The following is a 14,073-nucleotide window of genomic DNA, read 5'->3' as shown; positions in this document are numbered from 1 at the left end:
GGCAGCAGGTTGCAACCAGTGCCCAGATCCTTCTCCTGGAGTAAGTACCTGCCTCAGGTGTGCACAGGCTGATGACCTGCTATGGCAGGTGGCTCAGCTGCAGGAAAAAAATGAAAGGCTACATAGTATGAGAGGGGCCAAGACAGAGATAGATAGGTGGTGTCAGAACCATATTCATAGCAGATGCCACAGAGAATGAGGCCCCTTGGACCCTTGTGAGCCACAAAAGCAGGACTCCAGTCTCCATCCTCTAGCATCACAACCAAAACCAGATCTGAAGCTTTAACAGCTATAGACACCCATGAGCAAGGTCTACAAGAAGAAACTACACTAGCAACACACCATGGAGATCACAAAAAGAAATGTTAGCTTTTGTAGCAGGTGACTGCCTGTTAAGGGGCACTGAGGCACCCATCTGTCAGCCTGACAGGGAGGCGTGAGCTGCCTTCTGTGAGGTAAGGTCTAAGGTGTTGTCAAGAGGGTGCCAGAACTTGTCAAGGGCACAGATTACCATCCTCTGGTACTCCTTCACTTGGGCATGAATGACTCAGCAAGCCAGAACCTAGGCAGAATCAAGGAAGACTATAAAGCCCTGAGGGTGCAAGTTAAAAATTTTGGTGCCCAAGTTATTTTTTCTTCTATTTTACCAAAAGGAAAGGGTGCAGCCAGAAATAGAAGTACAACACACACCAGCTTCTGGGTTCATGGCTGGTGCTGTCAGGAAGGTTTTGGCTTCTCTGACAACAGGACATTCTTTGACTGTAGCCTGTTAGGGACGGATGGGATCCACCTATCTAGAAGAGACAGGGGAATCTTCAGCAGCGGGCTAGCCAGCTTGCTGGGATGGCTTTAAACTGAAGGACTCAGGGGGAGGGGCACCATGTGGCAATGCTTGTGTCATTGAATCCAAATGGGGAATTGTCATGGTTTAACCCCAGCCGACAACCCAGTACCATGAAGCCACTTTCTCACACCACCTCACCCAGAGGGATGGTGAAGGGGATCGGAAAGGAATGTAAAACTTGAGCGTGGAGATAAGAACAATGTAATAGGCAAAACAAAAGCCAAGCATGCAAGCAAAGCAAAACATTCACTCCTTCCCATGGGCAGGTAGGTGTTCAGCCATCCCCAGGGAAGCAGGGCTCCATCACGCGTAATGGTTACTCGGGAAGACAAACTCCATAATGCCAGATGTCCCCCACTTCCTCCTTCTTCTCCTGGTTTATATACTCAGCATGGTGTCATATAGTATGGAATGCCTCTTTGGCTAGTTTAGGTCACCTGTACTGGCTGTGTCCCCTCCCAGTTTCCCGTGCCCCTCCAGCCCTCTCGCTGGCAGGGCCCAAGGAACTGAGAATTCCTTGATTTAGTATAAACTCAGCCAGCAACAACTAAAAACATCAGTGTCCTGTCAACATTGTTCTCACATCAGAGCGAAAACACAGCCCTGTACTAACTACTAAGAAGAAAATTAACTCAATCCCAACCAAAACCAGGACAGGAATAAGCCAGACTAACCACAGTAGAGATACATATTCCTTAGCTGCCTCCCAAGATGAGAACCAGAAGGCCAGCCACCTTGAGGATGTGTGTCACTATGGTGGATCTTCTTGCACCCTGCCTGGGAAACCTGTGTGCTCCATTACCTGTCTGACACCTGTAAACCAATGCACTCAGCACAGAGAATAAACAGGAAGAATTAGAGATTTGTGTGCAGTCACAATGCTATGATCTCATTGCAATTACAGAGACATGGTGGGATAGGTCATATGACCGGAATGCTATCATGGATGGCTACATACTTTTTAGGAAAGACAGACCAGCAAGGCAATGTGGTGGAGCTGCTCTTTATGTGAGGGAGCAACTGTAATGTTGCTTTGCCTAGGTGTGGATGCAGAACAAGTTGAGAGCTCATGGGTAAAAATTAAGGGGCAGGCCAAGATGGGGGACGCTTGTGGATGTTTACTACAGGCCACCTGATCAGGAAAAGGAAGTCAATGAGGCCCTCTGTGAACAACTGGAGGTAGCCTCATGAACACAGATCCTGGTTCTCATGGGAGGTTCTTGCAGAGCACTGATGATAACTTTTTGTCACAGGTGGTGGAGAAGCCAATGAGGCAAGGTACCTTGTACTCACAAACAAAGGACTGGTTGGGGATGTGAAGGCTGGGGGAAGCCTTGTCTGCAGTGACCACAAGCTGGTGGAGTTCAGGATTCTGCATGGAGGAAGCAGGGCAATAAGCAGCATTGTAACCCTGGACTTCAGGAGAGCTAACTCTGGCCTCTTCAAGGACCTGCTTGGAAGAATCCCATGGGTTAGGGCCCTAGAAGGTAGAGGGGTCCAAGAGAGCTGGCTAATATCCAAGCATCACTTTCTCCAAGCTGAAGATTGGTGCATCTCTAAGAGTAAGAAATCAAGCAAAGGGGCAGGAGGCCTGCATGGATACATGGATAAGCAAAGACCTTCTGGCAAAACTCAAACAGAAGAAAAAAGTTAGCAGAATGGGGGAAAAGGGACAGGCCACTTGGGAGGAATAAAGCAATGTTGTCAGAACATGCAAGGATGCAACAAGGAAGGCTAAGGTCCATTTGGAATTAAATCTGGCAAGGGATGTCAAGGGCAACAAGAAGGGCTTCTTCAAGTACATCAGCAGGAAAAGGATGACTAATAATGAAAAATATGGGTCTGCTGCTGAATGAGGTGGGTGCCCTGGTGATAAAGAACACAGAGAAGGTGGAGTTACTGAATGGCCTCTTTGCTTCAGTCTTTACTTCCAAGGCAAGCCCTCAGGTTTCCCACACCTGGAGGCAAAAGAGGAAATCTGGAGAAAGACAGACTTTCCCTTGGTCAAGGAGGATCACATTAAAGATCACTTAACCAAACTTAACACTTACAAATCCATGGGCCTCAATGGAATGCACCCCCAAGTGCTGAGGGAGCTGGCAGGTGTTATTGCTAAGCCACTCTCCATCACCTTTGAAAGGTCATGGTTAACAGGAGAGGTCCCTGAGGACTGGAGGAAAGCCAATGTCACTCCATTCTTCAAAAAGGGCAAGAAAGAGAACCCAGGAAACTGCAGGCTGTTCAGCCTCACTTCCACCCCTGGAAAGGTGATGGAAAAGCTCATCCTCGAGGTCATCTCAAAGCATGGGGAGGAAAAGGAGGTTATCAGGAATAGTCAACATGAACTGAGCAATAGGAAATCATGCCTGACCAACGTGACAGCCTTCTGTGATGGAATGACTGGCTGGGTAGATAAGGGGAGAGCCATGGATGTTGTCTACCTTGACCTCAGCAAGGCTTCTGACACTGTCTTTGTAACATCCTCATAGGTGAGCTCAGGCAGTGTGGGTTGGGTGAGTGGTCAGGGCGGTGGATTCAGAACTGGCTGAAGGGCAGAGCTCAGAGGGTTGTGATCAGTGGCACAGAGCCTAGTTGCAGGCCTGTAGCTCATGGTGTTCCCCAGGGGTCAGTACTGGGTTTGGACCTGTTCAACTTATCCATGAGCCGGATGAGGAGACAGAGCGCACCCTCAGCAAGTTGCTGATGATACAAAATTAGGAGGAGTGGCTGCTACACCAGATGCTGCGCTGCCATTCAGCGAGACTTGGACAGGCCGGAGAATTGGGTGGAGAGGAATCTCACAGAGATCAATAAGGTCAAGTGCAGGGTCCTGCCCCTGGGGAGGGACAGCCCCAGGCACCAGCACAGGCTGGGGGTGACCTGCTGGAAGGCAGCTCTGCAGAGAAGGACCTGGGAGTCCTGGTGGACAGCAAGTTGCCCATGGGCCAGCAGTGTGCCCTGGTGGCCAAGAAGGCCAGTAGGATCCTGGGGGGCATTAGGAGGAGCATGACCAGCAGGTCGAGGGAGGAGATCCTCCCCCTCTACTCTGCCCTGGTGAGGCCACACCTGCAGTACTGTGTCCAGTCCTGGGGTCCCCAGTTCAAGGGAGACAGGGAACTACTGGAGACGGTCTAGCAGAGAGATGTAAGGGTGATTAGAGGGCAGCAGTATCTCCCTTATGAGGTAAGGCTGAGAGAGCTGGGCTTGTTCCATGTGGAGAAGAGAAGACTGAGAGAGGATCTTATCAGTGCCTGTAAATATCTTAAGGGCGAGTGTCAAGAGGATGTCAATGTCTTTTCAGTGGTGCCAACTGACAGGACAAGGGACAATGGGCACAAACTGCAACACAGGAACTTCCATCTGAATATGAGGAAAAACTTCTTTACTTTGAGGGTGACAGAGCACTGGAACTGGCTGCCCAAAGAGGCTGTGGAATCTGCATCTCTAAAGACATTCAAAACCCACCTGGACACAACTCTGCAACTTGGTCTAGAAGAACCTGCTTTAGCACTGGGTTGGACTAGATGATCTCCAGAGGTCCCTTCAAACCCTGACCATTCTATGATTCTATGAAGAGGATGTAGGACACCACCTTTTAAAGCATCCAATAGATGTTAATTTCCCCTGGGAAGCCAATAGATAATAATGTTTTCTATCCCCTCAGACTAGCTTTTAATTTTCCAGACCTGTTTTTGCAGTTAGAGAGCCAATGGCAACTAGTGATTCTTACTTTCTAAGAATACTTCCACCTTTTCAGGTGAAGTAACCATTGTGGTTCGTTGAGTTTGTGCTTATCAGTCGTATCTCAGGATATGTCTGGTTTCAAGGTGTCCAGCTGCACTCCAAAACCAGCTAAATTTCTCAAGGATGCTTCACAGGCCTGCTTCCAAGGCTAATATTTCCCAAGCTGGCAGGCATTTTCTCTGTCTCTCAGTCGGTATTTCAGCAGACTTTTTCTTCCATTCAGTAATTTTCCCTTCTAACCAGGTCTCCTTTCTGGCTGCTCACATTACCTGCCTGCAGAACAGCTTAAGCTCCTAGTCATACCCTGAGCGCATGCAAGCAATGGCCTTGCTGATGTACAAGTGATACCTTTTGTCTTCAAAGAGTGGGCATAATGGGTGGAAAACCACAAACAGCACTAAATTGTTGGTGATGTACAAGATGGGCTAGAATCCAGTTTATTTTCTCCTGGCTGTGCTCACTCTGCTTTGTTAGGTAGAGTAAATGCAGCCTACCTTACTTTCATAACTGAAGTCAGCAGATATGTCACTGAATACACAAAATGACTCATCTGTTGAATAATAAAGTCTCTCTCTTATAATCAGTTTTCACAGTAGTGCCACATGTTAAGCACAGACACAGAACTTAAAGGGGTTCCTAGTGAAAGTCAGCCATGAAGTGTGTTGAGTTTGAAGGATATGGTTACAAATTCAAAGTCAGGACATACAGGACTCAGGAATAGTCTGGGGGTTTAAAATCTGAATCCAAAGCACAACCTGTCTTTCCATATTTCTGTTTCTTCTACACCTCTTATTTGCGGTTTCTTATATAAATGAGTACCACAGAGTGTTAATTTCCAGTATGGAAATCGTCAGGATAGGCCATATAATATAATTCTGTTTTTCCACAGCAAGTTCCTGTTACAGAAATACAATAGCAAAAAATGAAAAACTGCCTCTGGAAAAGGACTAATACACAAAGGAATGACCAGTAAAACTAGAAAAGGTCATCTATGTTGAAAGAATGAGACCATATCAGTAAAATGACCAGCAATAATTCAATGGCAGGTATGGCAGATGAATTAAAAACCCAGCTCTCTATGCAATCTGTCAACAACCAGACAGCCCAAGCTGGCAGCTTGTGGCATGCAGAAATCTCATAAATGTGCCAGTTCCATATCAAGGTGCCAAATCTTATACATCAGGCAAATTTTAGGAGAAATATTTCCTACTGTGAATGTCCTATTTAGCATTTCTTCCTCTTAACTACTACAATCTACTATCTGAATGCAGTTCTAGTTGTGAAGATTACTAGACTTCATATTTTTATTGTTCATAATAATGAAAAGATTTTGCCATTGTACAAGAAGAGTATAAGGAAATAGCTGGATTCAGTTAGAGTCATATAACCTGGTTTTGAAATCTACGGACAACTATATGCAATGACTAGAAGATTATACACCATGCTGGTCAGTTTGCTTTCTACAATAGAGAACACAGTGGTCAACAGTAAGGATAATTTAAAGACTATTATCTAATTCTTATTCACTGCTGTCTTAATTGCATTCTGCAGAGAACATAATCCTCCAGAGAGATTACAGTAAATGTTTATATAATCTCTGGAGGGGAAAAGAAAAAACAATTAGGAATTAATAGCACTCAGCTTCTTCCGCCCCCCAAGATTTTAAGCAAAGCATTGGCTGTCAGTGCAGAGAAGTCTCACAGTATAAATAGGAAAACAGGAAAGGAAGGCCACATATAGTCCAAGCTATCACAGCTCTTCTGTCCTCATTTCTTCTATTTCACTTGTGTTGCACATAAGCAGGCAATAAGGTAAAAAGAGATGAAGTGACTTTATGATCTACCAATTCCCAGCTACCAAAATCATAAAATTTAATTGGACCTGCTTTACTCTATTCTTGAAGTCTGAGGAGAACTGACTAAAGGATTCAGGAGCTACTGAGGTTCTTGTTCCCAACCAGGAAAAACAAGCATGGCTTGAGACTGGAAAAGGTAGTCTGGGTGTAGCCAATACACAAAATTAAAATAACTGCATAAGTTGGGAAAAGTTCATTATCACCTTCCACTAATACTACAGAGAGAGAAGGAAAGCAAGTTATTACATAACCTTATCAGTAGCTTTTTCTTCTTTTGTACATATTTAAAAAAAAAAAATAAAATGAATTGAGCATTTAAAACTGTCCAAATAGCTGTAGCTGGTAGTAGCAGTGCTATCTGACTTGCTGATAAAGCCCATTCATTATTGTCATACAAAGGAGGAAGCATAATTAACTGCCTCTTGAAGATCCATGGAGTACGTTGCAAAGCTTCACATCTGATAGCTAACCTCAGCAGCTGGTAGCAACATGCTGCAATCAGTGGTGACACACAACAGCACCTCAAAAAATGGCTAGCTGCTGTGTGAAGGGGCACATGAGTATGTTGCCCCTGCTCTGATCCTTTTGGTACCACCCAGCTTCCTCCATCAGAGGACTTCAGGTGGACTTAGTGCAATATCATTCCCACCAAGCATTGTCCATTAGCAAGGCAGTCTTCACTCTCAGCAGAAGTCGACAGCTACAGCTGGTAGCTTGCATAAAGCCCCAAGAAGAATTTAAAAACAAATACAATTACTTGGTTCCTGGCCTCTGGGTTAGTGCAAATAATTTGAATGTCACCTAAAATTGCTGTTTGCACTTTCTTTAAACCTCTATGATTTACTCAGTATTTAATTGGAAAAAAAAATCACAAGGATCAATTGAGCTTTGTATATATTCAGATTAATTCCCTCAATGCCAAATTCCGTTAACTGGTTCAGAGAAAAGTAGAACTTAGGAAAGAAAAACAATACTTAGTACAGAAGAAATGAGGTTAAAGACTCAGCAGAATTCTAGCAAAAATGCTGTACAAATAAAAACAGAGGCTCTTCCTCTGCAAATCTACCAAGCATAAAATCAATGGAGAAATACTATGACAATGCACCTCCCCTCCTGTAATTATATATCTTGAGGATACTTTCATTGTTATAAAATAGCAATTCTTATATTGACTAAATGAATACTCCTAGGTCATGTGATTTGATCAGTTCACCTTGCAGTCTGAAAGAAAACTAATTCTTTAACCTTAGCTTTTTCTCTAAACCCTATTTTTATCAGTATTATTGTTTATCTAGAGATATACAGCATGCATGTATATTTATCAGCATACATACTACATAAACTGACTGCTAAATCTATAATGTGAAAGAAAACAGAAGCTCAGTTGTTCACAATTCAATGTTTGTAATCCATAAGAATCATGCTTTCAGGCTTTTTATATAAGAAAGGAAATTTTATTACAAATGAAACATCTTTCCTTATCTGTAAAGACAATAAAAACATTTGATATTGCATCTTATTTTCAACATATGAAAGAAAATATGTAAGGCATTTGAACTCATTTTGCATAGTGCCTTAAGGTTTTTTGCCAAGAGATATAAAGACTGTTTGCTTATGCCACAAAGGATGGACTTCTTTTCAAGTTAAGTTTGGTATTAAAATCCTAGCAAGAACCTGTGGGTTTCTGGCATACCCGTGTTTTTAAGGATCCCTATTCTGGGGAAGGGCAGGGGGAGTGGGGTGGGGGGTGTGTGTGCAGGTGGCAAGTTTAATGTTTTGTACTAATTTCATTCAAATAGCAAAAGTCAAGAATTACAATGCTCTTTAATTTATTTCAGTAAATTGCTCCACAAACTTTATTTGCCTGTTTTACCACTTACTAGAATTCCTGTCAAATTTGAAACTAATTGAAGTCAGCCTTGCTACAATCACGGTTGACTGGCAAAACATTGTTTAAATGTTAATCTGGTGTTTATTCAGACACTTCATAGATTTCCTATTTCCAAAAGCCTTCCATTTGAATTAAAAAAAAACAAAACCACAACAACAAAAATTAAAACCAACCAAACAAAAAGCCTTTCGTATTTTTTGCTGCATTTTACCATTTTCCATTATGACAATTTGGGAAACCTTTGTCATTAGCTTCTTTTCACAATAGACATAATAAATTAAATTACTGATACATTTTTATGTGGAAATGGCGATGGATAATATGTATCAAACTATAATTTAAACAGACTATGAGAACATAAGACAATCATTGAGGGAATCTGGCAGTCATTTAAGCAGATATTCTGTTTCCCTAAAATAGTTGATCTGTTTCTCAGAGCAGTGAGGCAAAGCAACCCCTGCTAGTAACCTTTTTTTTTTTTTAGCCTCCTGGGGAGGCAAAAGAGAAAAATATTTTCCAACACAATAAATGTTACTTATGCTGCTGACTTAGGATCCACCCCCAGAAGTCTGGTTTTCTTTTTCCATTTAGTTACATACAAAACAGAAATAAAATTATTTGCCTTTTATATCTTTATCAGATTTGCATACCACACTGGAAGTTCAGTGACATCAGCCATAACTTAAAGACAGTCCATCTTTCTATTGTTCTGTAAGGTTATAAACCCTTTATAAATCCACTGTCCACCAACATGCCCAAAGTGAAATAAAATCAATCATTGCTATGGAATGTCACTGTTGTGCTTCTGGCCAAAATCACAACCCTTCACATGAGAAAGGAGCAAGGAGATGATGTATGGAAAAGAGAAAAAAAATCAGGATGATAAGAGATTAAAGAAACAAATTAGAAGAAAAAAGATACTTTAACATACCAAAACCAGATAATATTTAGTTACAAAGAGAAATTGACTTAATTAAATATTTTATTAGTATCACTAATTCAGTGATAAAATTACTGCATTTTTAATGATGAAGTTTATTTAAAAGAATAAGTTAGTGAGGACATAGTGATTGTTACTAAAAGTTCTTAATACATCAGCAGCTACCTGTCCATACTTTTCCAAGGAAGAAGTTACGGTCCCATGGATGCAGATGAATTAACAGCATGTCAGTGATTTCATACCAGCACCAACATATGGTCATCCTTATGACCAATAAGGTACTTTGCTCCCACACTGAAAACTTTCTGACACTGCATGTAGATTCAGAGTATTCACACAATAGACCAAAATTCACATTTTCACTGACAGAGCAATATCTTTCCTCTCTAGGCATACCACAACTATTGGAAAGGACTGCTGCATCTCAGCTGCTGCTGTGCTTCCAAGCTGGAGTTGATAGCATGACTGTGATTGTTTCAGCGTTGCTTTCAATATTCAGCATGCAAACAGACTATGTCACAACCTGCAACAGAGACCAGCAATTCTAAAGACGTAACTAAGATTTTCAGGGGGTTTAATATTTTTTTTCAGTTCTGCAGATGAGTAACTTGAAAAAAGAAAAAGTGTAACACTATAGAAAAAAGAAATGTTTATCATATCAAAGAAATAGTGAAAAAGTAAAAATTGACAATTAGGGGCAACTTGCCAATGTAAATTGTACAGTTACAGTTTTCTACTAGGAGATGAATCTTCAACCATATAAATCAGCTTCAGTTTGTACTAAACAAAAATCAAGAGTGGAAGGGATGTTTTTGGTACAACTACAATAGAAAAAATTAAATTTTATACAGCTAGCACAGGTTAAAATGTTAAGATAAATAACAGCAATGGTTCAAGATACAGCAAAGAATTTGAAATAAACACACATAAAAAGTTATTTTACTTGTCAAAGAGGAATGGAATTTTAAAGAGAAAATACAGAAAGTGTTAAGATGCAAAATATTCTTTTTCTTCTTTCTTCTGTTTTGTTTTTTTTTTTTTTTTCCTGCAAGTCAGTGAATTTCAGCCTGGGCTTTTGTAAACAAGAGTCAGGTTTACAATAACAAAGGCTGAGCGCTTAGGAAACATTGACATCACACCAATTAATGTTTTTGAAAGGTTAGAGAACATTATACTTCATAAAGTTTCAAACCCAGACAAAATAAAATTAATAGTGCTAAATGCCACAGGAGCCATATGGACATTTCCAGATATTTCATTACATATTAGGTGTGGGAGACCTTTGATAGTGAGAGGAGTGGTAAGAAAATATCACTTGCCTTTGTTTCTGTCCTCTCAACCTTGTTCAAAGAAATGAGACAGGAATTTAGGCAGTCTATATTGATTAGTCAGTTTTAAGCTTAGTTCAAAATCATGATTGAGAGAGCAAACAAAAAGCTGAGGAAAACTTGATTGATAACCAAAACTAATTCAAAAAAACTAATACAAAAAAACAACTTACATTTTTTGGTGACACAGCATACTGATTATCATTATTTCTATATGAAGACTTTGGCAAATGTCCACTTCAACATCTCCTAACAGAGTTTTCTAACAACAACAAAAAGAAAAAGAACAAACCCCAAACTAATATTTGAGAAAGACTGAAATAAAAATGAACATTTTCTCATGCCACAAGCAAAGTAAGAGAGACATAATCCTGGCTATTCTTCCCTCATTTAAAGCAAAAATATACTAACACTACTCTAGCCAAGCTGAAATCAAGAATTGCTGGAGCAAGGAAGTTTGTCCAGACTTGACTGCACCAAAGGCATGACTAGGTAAACAAGCAAAGCTTAAAAACACGGCTATGCCTAGGCACCACAATTTTGTTAAGTATTCCAGAAACAGGAGCAAATAATTGTCTGGATGCTGATGTATTTTCCTATACCTGAAGGATTAAACAGCTTCTGTATGACAGTTATCAAGTCAACACAGATCTCACAAAATCAGAAAAAGTTATTTTCCATGTCTGCAGAAGCTTCAGGGGTCTAAAACCATTTTGCTCTCTACCTGTCTCTGTCATATCACCTGGAATAACATGAGCTTCTTTCATGCTTTTTTTGCTTCTTTATGAGCACCAGCTGAGCTGGTTGGATTTTATAAATCATCAGTTGTCAGTGTCCTTCCACTCTTCATCCTGCAATAACAAAAAAGTACTTAAGCATTTTCCAGGGTGTAGCAATTTTCTAGTCTAACAGCAACAAAGACATGGTTAGCTGCAGTCAAATCTACACTGGGGAGAACTGCTGCAAATTGCTTCACAAAAGAAAGTGGAAGAAACACACTTGACTGCTTTAAGCGAGCCTCAGCAGACAAACCAACCCACTTGCTAAAGACAAGGAAAGGTTATCAAGGAATACTTTTCAGGATGATGCAGAGATTTAAGTGTGTTTGTTAGAGAGTTACAGCTACAGCTAATTGGGATGCTCTTCCAAAAGCAGTTTGAAATTAATGGGATGTCTCAGAGACAGGACAGCCAAAATGTCTGTCCGCCCCACCAACAGCAGTATGTTCTCAGCTTAGCCTGAACTATCTCAAAATTAGAGAAAAATAAATATCAGGGTGTGTCATGGCTTTCTATGGAGCAGGGAGAAAGAGAATGAGGGGAAAAAATAAAAGGAAACATGCTGACGTAAAATAAGCATACTAAGTTATAATGAGAGGTTAATCTGGCTTTAGAACTCAAAAGCCAAAATGTTTTTTTTTGGTTGGGTTTTTTGTTTTTTGTTTGTTTGTTTTTTTTTTTTTTTGGGGGGGGGGGGCTTGTTTGTTCTTTAGGAATGATAAAATTTAGATCTGCAAAGAAACTGTCTTTTACAGAATTGTCCGATCAGGATGAACAAAAAGAAAACTACTAAGAAAATAATTGAGTCCTCAGTATTTTACTTGCAGAAGAACAGCAGCTATCTGTTTTTAGATTAAATTTCCGCTGAAAGAAAACGAGAAGAGGACAAACATGCCATAAAGAGATACAGTAGTCAGTACTGACTAAGTTACACAATTCAGATGTGCATTCTCTTTTAATATAATCATCGTTGTACTATCAAACCACAGAACAGCAGAGAAATAATTTACTTCAGAAGATTAACAGTACGGAAGCTGTAAGCTAATACAGGGTGCCTTGAGGACAGCAAAGCAGCAACCCAGCTCAGCCTCTTATGCAAAAGAAAGAGTAGGCAAGAATAGAGGAGTGATACTCTGAGGGCATAAAGCAAGCTAATAAATGACCTGCAGAGAGCGTGGACTGCATCACCCTGCAGTCTTACAGAAATCAAAGGGGGCATCCATTAGGGATCAAGACCAGAGCCTGCCATATGTTTTTTAGACACTGGTCACAGCCAGGATTTTCTCTCTTGGTTTATGTACATTGTTTCTTTACTACAGTCACAGTGATGGGGACTTTCTTAGTAAGCCTGCATACTGCTCATAGCACAGGATTCTAATAGGTATATATATATCATTTATAGAAATTACAGTGCAAGAAGTAGTTCTGCTTAAATTGCCTATTTCCTCATATTATGTTTTCAAAATAGAATCTTTGTTATTAGAATGGGGAAAAAGATAATATGGTATAAAAGTGATAAATGAAACAGTGAACAGATTTGCTTTTCAGTAAATTTAAGAGTATGTTAAACCAAAAAAAGGGGGGAAAAAAGGCCCTGCACGGTATTCAAAGGCCAGGCAGCAAAGTAGGCTCTGCCTACCGGTCTTTACCCTTGACAAAACTAGTAAAGGAAATAAAGTAACATGTCACAATACTATACCTTACAAACTGGAAGAAGATAGTTCTCAGTACCTGTGGTATCTTCTTTTTATGACCAGAATGTGACTCAGCTGCAGGTGACTGTAGGACTAGATTGTGCCCTCTGAAGCCTTCACATATCACTGTGTTACAGAGAGCATGTAACCACCTCCACACCAGTTAGGTAAGGAAATGGTCTATCTGAGGAACACACATTCAACCAGTTATTAAGGAACAGGGCAGAATCATTTGATAATTTCATATCCTGAAAGGATAACAAGGAAACATTTTTTTCCTAACAAGGAAAAAAATCTGTTGTTTCACAGATCTACTATATATTTGACTTGATGAAATGCCCCAAATGAAACACTTTGTAAAGCACTTCACTTATGTCTGACAATATCACCAGGATTATACTTTTTCTTTTTTTTTTTTTCTTCTTCTTCTCTCTCTCTTTCTTCTAAGAAAAAAAAAAAAAAAAAAAAAAGAAATAAAGAAAAAAAAAAAAAAGCTTGTTTCAGATCATCTCCCTCAGTTTTTTGGTTTTACCACCAAGGGAAAAGCTCACTTTTCAACTTCATCGAAAAGTCAAGTCTTTTAAGATTGATTTGATGGATAGCTTGCTTTTGCAAAGTTGCTTCTGCCCCTCTGGGTTCATCGAAGTCTGTTGCATGTCTGTGTAAGGAAGAGATGACAATTATCACATCATACAAAGATAACTCCTGCTAAGGAAATTCAAAGTATACCTGTCATTCATTTGTAGATGTCATAAACTCAGTCATATTCCTTTCAGACTATGCTCCTCAGGTTAATTTTTTTTCTAAATCTCTCATTTATAAAAAGCTCCAATTTTATGCCTCAACAACATATTATCTCTATTGCTACATCTAGAGTCTCTTAAAATCTGACTGCTAGTATTCAATAGAGTATTTTTACAGATTTTTTTCTACAGCTTTATATATTAAAAAAATAAATTAACTCATATTTGATGTAGCGAAAAACAACAGGTCATGCA

At 40.1% G+C, this 14,073-nt stretch overlaps 1 long non-coding RNA gene across 2 annotated transcripts; it reads right to left on the bottom strand.

Moving 5' to 3' along the window:
• Positions 1-10,273: 10,273 nt before the first annotated feature.
• LOC119141794 lies at positions 10,274-13,499 on the bottom strand. 2 transcript variants are annotated; one of them, XR_005102041.1, is made up of 2 exons: positions 13,081-13,499; positions 10,274-11,453 (listed from the first exon to the last, which is right to left on the bottom strand). It is a non-coding gene; the product is annotated as an uncharacterized LOC119141794 (long non-coding RNA). The 2 variants fall into 2 exon arrangements; XR_005102042.1 differs by having other exon boundaries at positions 13,113-13,499.
• Positions 13,500-14,073: the final 574 nt, after the last annotated feature.

Source organism: Falco rusticolus, chromosome Z (assembly GCF_015220075.1).
Source record: "Falco rusticolus isolate bFalRus1 chromosome Z, bFalRus1.pri, whole genome shotgun sequence".
In the NCBI taxonomy this organism is placed as follows: Eukaryota; Metazoa; Chordata; class Aves; order Falconiformes; family Falconidae; genus Falco; species Falco rusticolus.
The sequence above is the reverse complement of the archived record's forward strand: the minus strand, read 5'-3'. Positions and strand labels throughout refer to the sequence as shown.